The sequence below is a fragment of the Pleurodeles waltl genome, chromosome 2_2 (genome assembly GCF_031143425.1).
Source record: "Pleurodeles waltl isolate 20211129_DDA chromosome 2_2, aPleWal1.hap1.20221129, whole genome shotgun sequence".
Lineage (NCBI taxonomy): Eukaryota > Metazoa > Chordata > Amphibia > Caudata > Salamandridae > Pleurodeles > Pleurodeles waltl.
In genome coordinates, this window is record NC_090439.1 from 1,151,517,383 (window position 1) to 1,151,529,461 (window position 12,079).

Sequence of the window (12,079 nt, forward strand, 5' to 3'; positions counted from 1 at the left end):
CCTCCATAGAGTCCGCCTGATGGACCCTACCCGCTTCTTTATGTACGCCACATCCTGGCTCAGCTTGTCCACCTTCCGAATGAACTTGTCCATTTTACGGTCTAAAGCCTGGAGTGCCGCAGGGTCAATTGGAGGTGCTGCTGCTGTCTGTGTGCTGGCAGAGGTGCTCTGTGTGGGAGTTGTTTGTAGCCCACTGGACTGTCCTGCAGCTCTGATATTGCTGGGTCCAGGTTGTGCTGCAGAGGCAGGGACAACTGTCCACGCCATTGCTAGGGCCACTTGGGGAGAACTGGTGGTTGTGGTGGTGGTGGCTGTAGTGGGCAACGTTGGGCCACCCTGTGGTGAGGCCCACCATGCTCCGGAGGCCTGATCCGCCTGGTATTTTCGGGCCATCCGTCGGAACCCCAACTGCACCTGCAGGATGTGCCGGTATCTCATGGCCCGCCTCTCAAATTCATGCCTCTGTGTGGCACTCATGTTTACAGCTGTGAAGAGAAAGGGCAACTATTTACCAAAGGAAATGCATTGGGTTCAATAGCACAATGGGTCAATTGGAAATTACTTTTACTGTAGTTGTAACAGCTCATATCACCACATAGATCATTGAAAGTCTCAGAGGAAGTACATGGGAAGCCTGCATACAAAGGGCATCTCACACCTAGCATATACATGTCTCTACATGATGGGTGACATCAGCCTAAACTTCTCATCAAAATAATTAGTAATGCAGCTGACATTATGGCTGCACCTCCTCCGCCTATTGCCTGGACTACATATGTCAGTGTATGTGATAACAATCACAACCCTCAATATCTGCGATTTGTAATTGGATTTGCTAGTATAGAACTCATGTGCCATAACCAAGTGTGTACACTAGGTTCAAAACAAAGTTTCAAATGGTCACAAGTATGTGTAACATACTGGTTGCTACAGTCCTAGGTACCCTATTCCCAAACACATGGCTGACTTTGAGGGGGGGGGGAAGAACATCCAACAATCCCATAATCAATGCACACCCAGGAGTGTATAGAAAGCTCAACAAGTTTTTGCCTCCACACACACACCACCAGTGAAGGGCTATCAACAAATCGGAGTCAGCTAAACCTTGTCCTATCCAAGGTCCACACATGTCAAAATGTACTGACTTAGGCCAACATCACATACTACCAGTGAGGCATATTTTTCTACAGACACAGAGGAGCAAGAGCACCCATGATCATGAGTAGAATGTACACCTAGGCCATTGCACTCTAGTCCCACACACTTCTAGTACAACTTGTGGAAGTACATGCCCCCGGAAGATACAACCTACAGTGTACTCAGTCCATCGTTAACTAGGGAAGCAGCAGATTTCAGACAAGCCATTTGCAGAAGCTATCTGGGAGAATGTCAGTCTGAAATGCAGACTCAGTCCGAGACAAGTCCGAGAGCAACTCTTACATTAACCAGTGTATTCCACATGACTCACCCCATTCCCCATAGCGGGCCCTACTGGAATGGCCTACAGACCCAAAATCTGAGAAATGGATAAGCATAGGTCAACTCAAAATGAAGTGATAACTGAAATCCCACTAATGGAACAATACTAATGAATGGGCAGCGCATCAAACCTTAAATTCTGTTGAACACACAGTAGTCCATCATGCATCGCCAGCAAACATTAATAATAGCACACATGCAACACTCACTGTAGGTGTCGGGGTCCTCAAAATGAGCCACCTCTCCCACTGTGTACGGTGCAGGTCCACCTGTAAAGCATGGAAGGACGAATATACTCAGAATCCGTGCACTGACAAACAATTGCAATTACAAAGACAATGTGAGAATATGACATGAGCAATGAAACCCTTTCACACATGCTCATACTGCATGGAATTATTCATGAGCAACATTTACATTGGATGAGTCTCCTGCTACAGTTACACACCCTACTACACACATGCAGTGGCCTGGACAGTCATGTGGTGGCAAAGATGCACCTCCATTAGTATGCACCAACAATATAGGGATGTATTCATCACATCATGTGCATCCAAGAGAGACATCCAAAAGCTGGTTACTTGAGGTCTGCATGACCTTTCAAACCCAAGCAGCCTATGTGGTCATTTTCCATACACACCAACCAGACACACATGTGACATATGTGTGGACAACATTGCTAACTTCAATTGACGTGAAGGCAGCACTCATTTATAGCATCATGTAGGGTTTACAAATATCAGTCTAGCTATGGCGTCTACATATGTAGGTATGATGTTTCAACATCCATTTTTCACTGGCTATTGTGACCTGTAGAGTCCTAATTGCGTCATTAATGTGTCGCTTGTCTGACACAAAGGCAGCACTACATTACATACTGCTACAGGCAACCGGTATGTGTAGAAAACATGAGCTGCCTGACTGCTAGCATTTGTCTTCCTTCACATTGTGCATCAATTACCCAGTAGGTTTCCCTAGCATTACACACAGTCAGCTACTTATCTGGCAGATTGGGTAACAATCATCACATGTCGCCACACAGCTTTAAATTGTGCACATGTAATTGATCTGTACTCACCAACATGGCCACCAATCCTGATTCCCAGGTGGTCCAGCAGATCTTGCTCCCTGTATATCAGATCAACCCAGCGGTGCTTCAGTTGATGGTCATTCCTTTGGCTACCATATACACGAACCAAGTGATGGCGCACCTTCCCCCACCGGACTTTACGGGCCTCCGTGTGATACCCCTGTATCACCCTACCCCCATCCTCCAGCATGAGTGGGAGGAAATGGCAAACAAGCCATATAAATCCCCCCAATTCCTCCTCACCCATCCTGGAAAGCCATGGCCTACCAGACATGTCAGCACTGACAAAGGGGAAAAAGTTTTAGAAAAAGGAAAAGGGGGGAATGGGGAAAGGTAGAGTGGTGAAATACAAAGAAAACTTAAGAAGAAGAGCCCAACTAACCCCTATATTACAGTACCCACAACAGACTCCCACAGACAATAAATAAAACACTGGACTTGACAAAATAATACAACACAGACTCAGACAGTATTCAACAACAAGACAATGATGACAAAAGCACAATTGAGATGGTACACTGGACACAAAAGCACTAATACACAGGACAACACTTTCCACACAGCCACACAGTCTAGAATAATCTGAGACTGCAAAGTGAAAGTGAAAGTACACCCACTGTACAGATTCTGTAAACAGGATATCCTATTACATCACATCCTGCATAAAATGGCCGCCATTTTTTTTTCCCGCTATGCGTCATTTTTTCACGCATACAGCTTGTGCGTCATATTTTTTGACGCATAGGAGTGCAAATAATGCAGAGTCAAAAAAAAAATCTTCATTGGTCTATTATATTTGTTTGAGGCATATTTTACAGTTCTAGAGTTGAAAATTAAGCCGCTGGAAAATATGATAGTTAAATATGAAAAATATTTTTGACTCCTGTGCGTCAAAAATTATGACGCACAAGCTGTATGCGTGGAAATATGATGCATTATGGAAAAAATGGAGGCCATGTTATGCAGGATATTATGATATCTATTTTTGAAATAATTTTTTGACTCTGCATTATCTGCACTCCTGTGCGTCAAAAATTATGACGCACAAGCTGTATGCGTTGAAATATGACGCATTACGACAAATATGTCTTTCATTTGTCAAATTGAGAAATTAATTTTGTCATGACCAAACGGTGCTAAGTGATACACATTTGGGGTTAGCTATGGCAAATGTCCCTTAAAGGGTGTATAGAAGGTATTCACAGTGCAATGGTAATGATTGGTCAGAATGGATATTACTCATAATTGTACACATATGTGGGTAATTGCTGATGGCTATTTTCAAAATATGAATGGGATACCAGGATGTATTCCTTAGCAAAAATGTGTCCACATTTATCACGGTAATCAAAATTATATAAAGGCCAAATAGGTAGTGCAATTGTCGCCTACACTTTTTTAGGGGGTAACCATGTCCTAATTACGAGTTAATGTATCTTAAATGTGTTTTACTTTTGACATGTAGGGCACACATACGCCTTATGCATGTGTGTGCTTCACATGTGCATAAATAATGTATATTTGGGGAGCAGTAGAGGTGGACTTAGGCCCCCAACACCCTAGGGTTTGCTCTTCCAGACTTGCAAATTAATCCAAGGGTTTCCCAAATTCAGTAATGCTAAACCTTCAGCAGCAGGGTCATGGAAGCAAATAGGGTATGATTCACTGTTTGCCATTCTGTAATCCCATTTGCCTATTTTACGTTTGCCCTATTGATTCTTTGGAGAAATCTGACATACCATTTTGCATTGATATTTTTTGCAAAATCTCAACGTTCCTCATGTCATGATAGCAAATAGGTTGTTGATGTATGTGGCCCTTTATGCATTAACTGGTTTAGTGGCATGTTTCATTCTTCCTGCTAGGTTACAACTGGGACACTACTATGATGGGCTGCTTGCAAATATTTTGTTGATTGGATGGTACATGTACATGTGTGTGGTCCAATATTGATCCAGTATCAACTGTCAGGGTGTATGTTGTCACTGTAACTTCCAGGTCTCCTCATGAGTTAGTGGCAGCTAATCTTGTTTCTATTGGGTATTGTTTGTAGCAAAATTTGAGAGAAGCCATGAGAACATGGTCACCTACACATGGATGGTCCCACCCTGTCACTGAAAACGTGTAATGAGACTTTCAGCTGGGCAACCTTGGTGTGCTGAGTGAGAGAATGTCTCAGGTGTCTGGATCCGGCATGTGTCATTGCAACATTTGTACTCCAGTTGGCCTCTGTGGATGGTAATGTATCACGAAACATCATAGCCTCTGTGCAGAAGTAAATGGCTGGTATTCGACACACACAACTCATCTTTATCATTTGAACAATGTTGCTCAGCGTTTGAACAGTCAGGGTCCTCATATCTGTTGACTTTTCATGGATATTATCTGAGGTTGCTGGTTTTGATGGAGGCCATTTACACCATCATACACTATGGTCCTGGTCCACTGTCACACTTTGTAGTTTAGGCATTAATGAGGGCCAGACAACGGAAGGGCCAAGATTTGGCTATTCAAGGGCACTGTCACAAATCGGATGCAAATAACAGTCAGATGATGCAATACTATGTATTTGAGTATACATTGATGAGACTAATGACAAATTAGTGTCTGAGGTACAAGAGGTTTTGGACAGCACGTGTGGTCCATAGGTGGACCCCAGGTATCTGTAGAGTGACCCACGGACAGGTGCCAGTCAGGCTGACAGGATGCTGGGTCAATCAGGAGCAAGTTCTTTCAGTAATTACATGATCAAGTGTTCTGACTAGGACTGGTCAGAGGGAGCAGTAGATAGTTGAGATGTCACACTGTGTATGTCCTGTGTTGTTTTGAAGGTGACACATGAACCCTGATAAAGTTTTCTACGGAAAAATTAGTGTCAAAGCTTAATGATGTAATAGCTCAAATTCAAACATGTATGCAGTAGGAGGCATCAGCAGGGACGGGGCATGTACATTTGGGTGGTGTGCATGGAGGGGATCACTGGTGTGGCCTCCATCTGTGTCTCACTAGCCCTGTCAGATGTGATTTGCTGATAATTAGCCTACAGTACCTTTCACAGAAGAATCAATCTACAGGTGATTCCAGGCCTTAACAAATCCAAGCCAGTGTATTATATGAGCTGAGTTCCATGCAGTGAGATGGTACTATGACAATGGTAGGCATAGGAAAGGATGTGGCACACTGGATGGCTCTTGTGAGTGTGTGTGTGTGTAGATGAGGGAATCTCAATGTACACAAATCGGCATTCCAGTGACCTCTTCAGACAGGTGGGGTGCAAGTGTGTATAATGTTTTTAGAAAAGGGCTGACATGTAGATGGGATGTGATGTGCTGGATGCTTGTCAGGTGTAACACTTGTGCTGTGTATGTTCTGCTTATGTGTAACTCTAGTGACAGATAGTCATTGCAATGATAGTAAGTAGTTGGACTTACTGTTGGCAAGAGTCTAGTACTACATTCCTGTTCCTGAAGCATTAGCATGTGAACTGCCTGATGTATGAGGCCTGTTTTCCCCTAGTTGAGTGATGGTGTTTTATTTGTGTGCCATCTGCTGCGATGATCCATGTTTACTACATGTATGTGAGTCATATGTGTGGTCCTCAGCTATTGCCCTTCAAAGGTGAACTGTACAGGATGTCTGTCATTTACATTGTGTGTGTATTTGACCATTGTATGGTGGCCATTACATTTGTGGTGTATTTTTTTGTGTGAAGATTGTTATATCATTATTGCTCAATGAGACAACATTCTTCTTCTGATATTTCAAGCTAAAGGTGGGCAGAAATGAATAGGCCAATTCATGATGTGGTGTTTTTTATCAGTGTTTATTTACAATAGTGCATTAAGTGGTGATGGTGATAATTATGCAAAGAAATTATTTACAATGTGTTGGCGCCTACGCACTCCAGCAGCCGTGTGTGTTTGTTCCCCCTCCTGTTGCAGGCCAGCATCCTCCTCTTCTTCGTCTTCAGGCATGTATGGGTCTGGTTCGAGGAGGGGAATGTTCCTTTTTACACAAATGTGGTGCAATATTGCACATGTGAGTATGATCCTACAGACCATCTCAGGGGAATATGGTAGGCTACCGCCAGTGATGTCAAGGCAGTGGAACCTTGACTTGAGGATCCCAAAGGTCCGCTCGACAATGCTGCGTGTCACCTTATGGGCGTCGTTGAATGCCCGCTCTGCAGCAGTACTCGGGTTCCCAAATGGTGTCATTAGCCATGGCTGGATGCCATACCCCTGATCAGCTGAAAGAAAAACACAGAATGGGATCAATTAGATGTAGGAGGCACTCTTGAACAGACCTTTGATGGCAGTAGTTGTCTTGTGTTGTCTGTGACTCTTTTGTGTACTAATGTGACATCCTATACTTGTAGGCTATACCATCTGCATTGTGTTGTTTTCTTGGCTGAGCAAGTGTTTGTCTGCTAACCGTTTGTCAGCAGTATGTTTTGGGATTTGCAGTACAGTGTGCCCTCCCTAGCATTGTGACTTGTGATACAGGTGTCCGTATGTCGTCAATGAGGGTGAGATGATAGTTCCATGCACATTTAAAATTGTAAGTGTTGTTAACAAGTTCATATCAAAGTACCCTGTACATCCCATACCTTGAAACTTATGCAATGTATTAATGTAAAGGTCATTGGGACACTTACACTTTGCAAGGTGACATTTAGGCAACCACACTCATTAATGTCTTCACATTAGGCTGTACAGTAAATTCCGATGTGTGACAGGTTCAATGGTGAGTTAAGAAACATGGCTAGTGATGTCAGGACCTCAGTGTGTTCCTGTCTAGATGTTGCTGTTATGGTGTATGTGTTGTGTGTCCTAGGGGGTTGCTGTGTAGTGTGTATATAAGTAGGTTTCTGTACTTACCAACAAGTAGTCCATTGCCATACCGTCCATCCTGGAAGTGTAGGTTGATGGTGCAGTGACGGAAGATGAATGAGTCATGTACACTCCCAGGATATTTTGCCACGATGTTGGTGATCAATCCCTGGTGATCGACTATGGCCTGCACGTTGATTGAATGTGTGTGCTTCCTGTTGCGGTGGAGGTGTTCTGTTGCAGCAGGTGGCACAAGGCGCACGTGTGTGCAGTCGATTGCACCAAGGACGTGTGGGAAGCCACTGATGAGGTAGAACCCCTGTTTTGTTTCCTGCTGCTTCTGCAGTGTGTTAGGGAAGCAGATGTGGAGGGGTGTCAGGCGAATGATGGCATCCAGTACTTTTGGCAGAAATACGGAGAATGATGGTTGTGATATTCCGCCAACCAGGGCACCAGTTGTTCGAAATGAGCCACTTGCCAGCAGGTGAAGTACGGCAGGCTGCTCTGTTTCTGTTGGGATGGTGCGGGGTGTCACTAAAGTGGGGGCCAACTGCGGTTCAATTTTGCGCAGCAGCTGCTGAATGGCCTGCCAGTTCAACCGTTACCTCTGTATGATGTTGTGTTCCCTGAGGCCATGCAGGGTTGTTCTTGGGCGGAATATCCTCTCCTGCCTTCTACACGACTAGATGCACAATTGTGCAAAGGACATCTGGAAAAAAGGACAATTTGTCTGCTTGAAGCTTAAATACGCTAATTATCATTAGCCGGCCTGTTGTTTCCTTTCCATTCAGCGCAGTATTCTTGATGAGAAGTGAAAGTGCTCTTAGAACAGAAAGAATGGTTTGAGCCTTTTGGTAGGAAAACCTGTTATAAGGTATGTTACTCATGCTCTTTAAGAATGGAGAGCTGGGGAAGGTTCAGAATCTTCAATAACTTGTAAAGGATCAGGGTGAAGCTTACAAGTTGAAAGTAACATGTCCACTGTCACCGGAGGAAAAGGTGTCCTTGGATCCCGAAACCAATATAGCCAACCTGGTTCCAATCCGGTGAGGTGAAGAGATGGTCCCAGATCCAATTTTGTTTGGTTGAGAAAGAGACAACCGCCCATTTTCCTATACACACTCTTGGCTCAGGAGCCTATTCCTGTGACAGAGTGATTCTGCCATGCTGGAATTAACTAAGAATAGTACACTGTGGGATAGCGTAAACAAGATGTGCTGAAAAATAGGGAATGTTTGCCCTTGGAAATTATCACCCACTGGTCAGGGACTATTGATGAGTCAACCTACCCACTGTCTCTTAGTTTCAACAAGGTGGCTCTTGACTGACTGCCAATGAGAATTTTTTTAGACCTGTGCAAGTACAAAATCAGGCTGCACCTTGTATTTGTGACCTGCCAGGACCACTGAATGACTTTACTTGTTTTCCCTGACACGCAGGACTAAGTAGATTGCATTTCTCAGATGTCTGACCTCTTGTATGGCTGGAGGGACATCAAAAGTTGCAAGTGATCTTTTCCTCAAGTGACCAGCTGAGCACTTTGCACAAAACCTCAGAATAACGGCGTACATATTTGAAAGTTTCAAACGGCCAAATTGGGTTGAGTATTTCAAAGAAGTAATGGGAAAGGTTGCAATTGGATGTCCAACAAGTAGTTATTAAACTTAAAATGTATCTTAATAGGCTTTTAATGGCATGAGCTAATCTACTACAAATAAAAAAGGACCCAATGTCATTTGCTTGCAGTTTGCACTGCCACATACTACCCACTGATACCTCAAGTTTAAAGACATTTGAAAAAGGAATGGAAAGGAATGGAAGTCCGATGACCTCAAGACTGTAGTGACTTTTAGTTAAAGTCCTACATTTGGTGACAACACATGTTATTAATAAGTCTTCGAGGAACATGATACAACATCATTAGAGCTTAGACAGCAGACTGTGGAGTGCATAGGGACAGAGACACTGATTTGCACTAAACAATATAGATACACTTATGATATAAAGATAATTTCAAGGACCTCTTGAAAAAAAAAAAATGGATAGGATGTTAGTTGACCTAAAGTTCCTTTCTTCCAAGGTGGGGTTCAGCAGTCGTGCTCTGTAGACAAAACTGGACCATTGCTTTTCATATTGAAGGTCATCTTAGAGGCATTCAACCATATCCCATACAAGGAAAAAACAGAATCAAAGAGGATCCCTAACATCAGACAGGTTGTATTTTCTTGGAGTCATCATATTAAGATTTTTATATACGTAGTGTGTCAAAATTGAAGAAAATCCATGCATCTTTGTGTCCTAGCAGGGAGATATCAAAAATAGCTGTCCCTCCACACCTAAACCTACTGCAGCAATCCACTATGATATTCTGGTCTCTGGAAGACTTTGCAGTATTTGCTCAGGTACTTTAATTCTTTGCCTGAGGAAGAAACACACTAAGGGCAGAGCAATTATTTGTTTGTTTTCTAAAAAGTACATACTCTAAGTCTGAATGTTGTACTGTTTGATATCAAAAAACTTACAATGTAGCAACTGGTGATACATATGCAATAAACACAATATTTTATATGAATACTGTTAAGTAGTTATTTCTAATTTACTCTAGATACCTTCTGAGCGGTCCCATCAGGATATCGGTAAGCAAACAATAGAGGGGACTAGATGCACAATTGTGCAAAGGACATCTGGAAAAGGCTAGCTGTAAACTTCTTCAGGACAATCAGAGACATTACATTCCATATGATTCTATGTCGCTGTATAATATAAAACATTCATCCCTTTATTTACACTGAGATGCAGTAGTTACCTGCTTTCTGCACTGTTGCCACTTTTCTGGTAGTTGGAACAACTAGATCACCCACAAAGAGGAAAACAGAAAATTAATACAAGATGTTGAGATTCCAAGCAATGTATTTAGATGAAAATATTTAATTTTTTTCAACTATTTCCGGGCCAGTCTAGAATGGATTTTGGGTTTTGTAGAAAAACATAGATGGTTCTAAAATGCTCTGTCTATAATCAGAACTGATGATAATACAATGATTAATGCTGTTATTACTTTGAAACAAATGTGGCAAAGATCATAGAGCAACAGAGAATGTGGAACTTTATAAAGTTTTTGGACAACCTTTGTACACTGTTTAATTTTGTTGGAGACAATCTTTGTAATATTTACAATGCATATGAATCATCAAAAATGCAATCTACTAATAAAGAGAGCAGGAAAGCAAGAAATATGTACATGTAGTTATGGGCATACATTTATATATCTATTTGTATATACACATGCATACTACTATATAGACTTATTACAAATAGAGCCTCTGTCTCTCTGTATTAAGGTGGGCAAAACACTTGATAGGAAAGCTAAACTTGAAATTTCATAAACTTTTACCTCAATTGACCAATTTGCACAAATTATCTGCTGAACTGTATTTAAAATTACAACTTTGAAACTGGTAAATTTGTAGTATGTTCTACATTGTGAAAGTTTAAACTTTGACGTGGGATGTTAGGCAAGGGAGCGGGAAGAATTCACATGTGAAATTGCATAGGTACGTTCTTGGAAAACATAGCAAGTAATTTATGGAAGTGTACCAGCTTTCATATGCATGTAGTTCTCTATGCCACAAAGAGCCTGCTGACATTTTTGGATTTGACCTCTGTAATGAGAGAACATGATGGTAATTGCCCACAGCACTGTGGCCTGAAGTTGTTTTCCTGTACTTGGTAAAAACAGTGATTACAGAACAAGTTTTGAGGATAACAAAACAGCATTCTGTGAGCAAGCACAGCAGGTGGCTTTGTGAATCTTAACCTTAGATCCAACCTTGCACAAAACAATGGTATTGCATGGATGTCCTAATGGCAATACCAAATACTACTGAAAAGTGGAACATAGGAAAGGAGTCATCCTTTCCTGCAGTTCCTTTTCTCTAAAATACTCAGTATGAATCCTGTGCTACTAATAAATTTGTAACATTATGCCACTTTTCCAACACTGTTTGGAAATCCATTTTTTGTTTTGTCACCTGTTTATCTGCTGACTAGTATTTCTGATTCTTCTTCTCTGCACACGCAGGCACTGCTGTTCATGTCTCAATGTATGTGCTTTGACCCTTAAATATGAGAAAACTGGCTAATAACCAATTTGCCCATTTGATTTACCAGTAAGGTCTTATGATATGGTGCAGGAGATATACCAGTGATATGGAAGTTATTAATGACTGGTGAACGAAAGCACACACATTGTCATTCACTAGGCTGATAAGCAGAATATGGGTCAAGGCATACATGGGTAGGTTGGCTGGTGCTGCATTTAAACCTGCTGGTGAATCTGTCAAAATAAACTTTTTTGACAGAAAGAGGTCTACTTTGATATATTCAGTCACGCTACATGTGCGTTTTAGACTATATTTTAGGTTGCTATAATTCAAACGACGGAGATGTAAACATTTCCAATTAATTGCAGTAGTTGTATTTTATATAAATACACAGGAAAGTACCATTTATTAACTGACAATTTGTCTGCTTGAAGCTTAAATACGCTAATTATCATTAGCCGGCCTGTTGTTTCCTTCCCATTCAGCGCTGTATTCTTGATGAGAAGTGAAACTGCTCTTAGAACAGAAAGAATGGTTTGAGCAATTTGGTAGAAAAACCTGTTTTAAGGTATGTT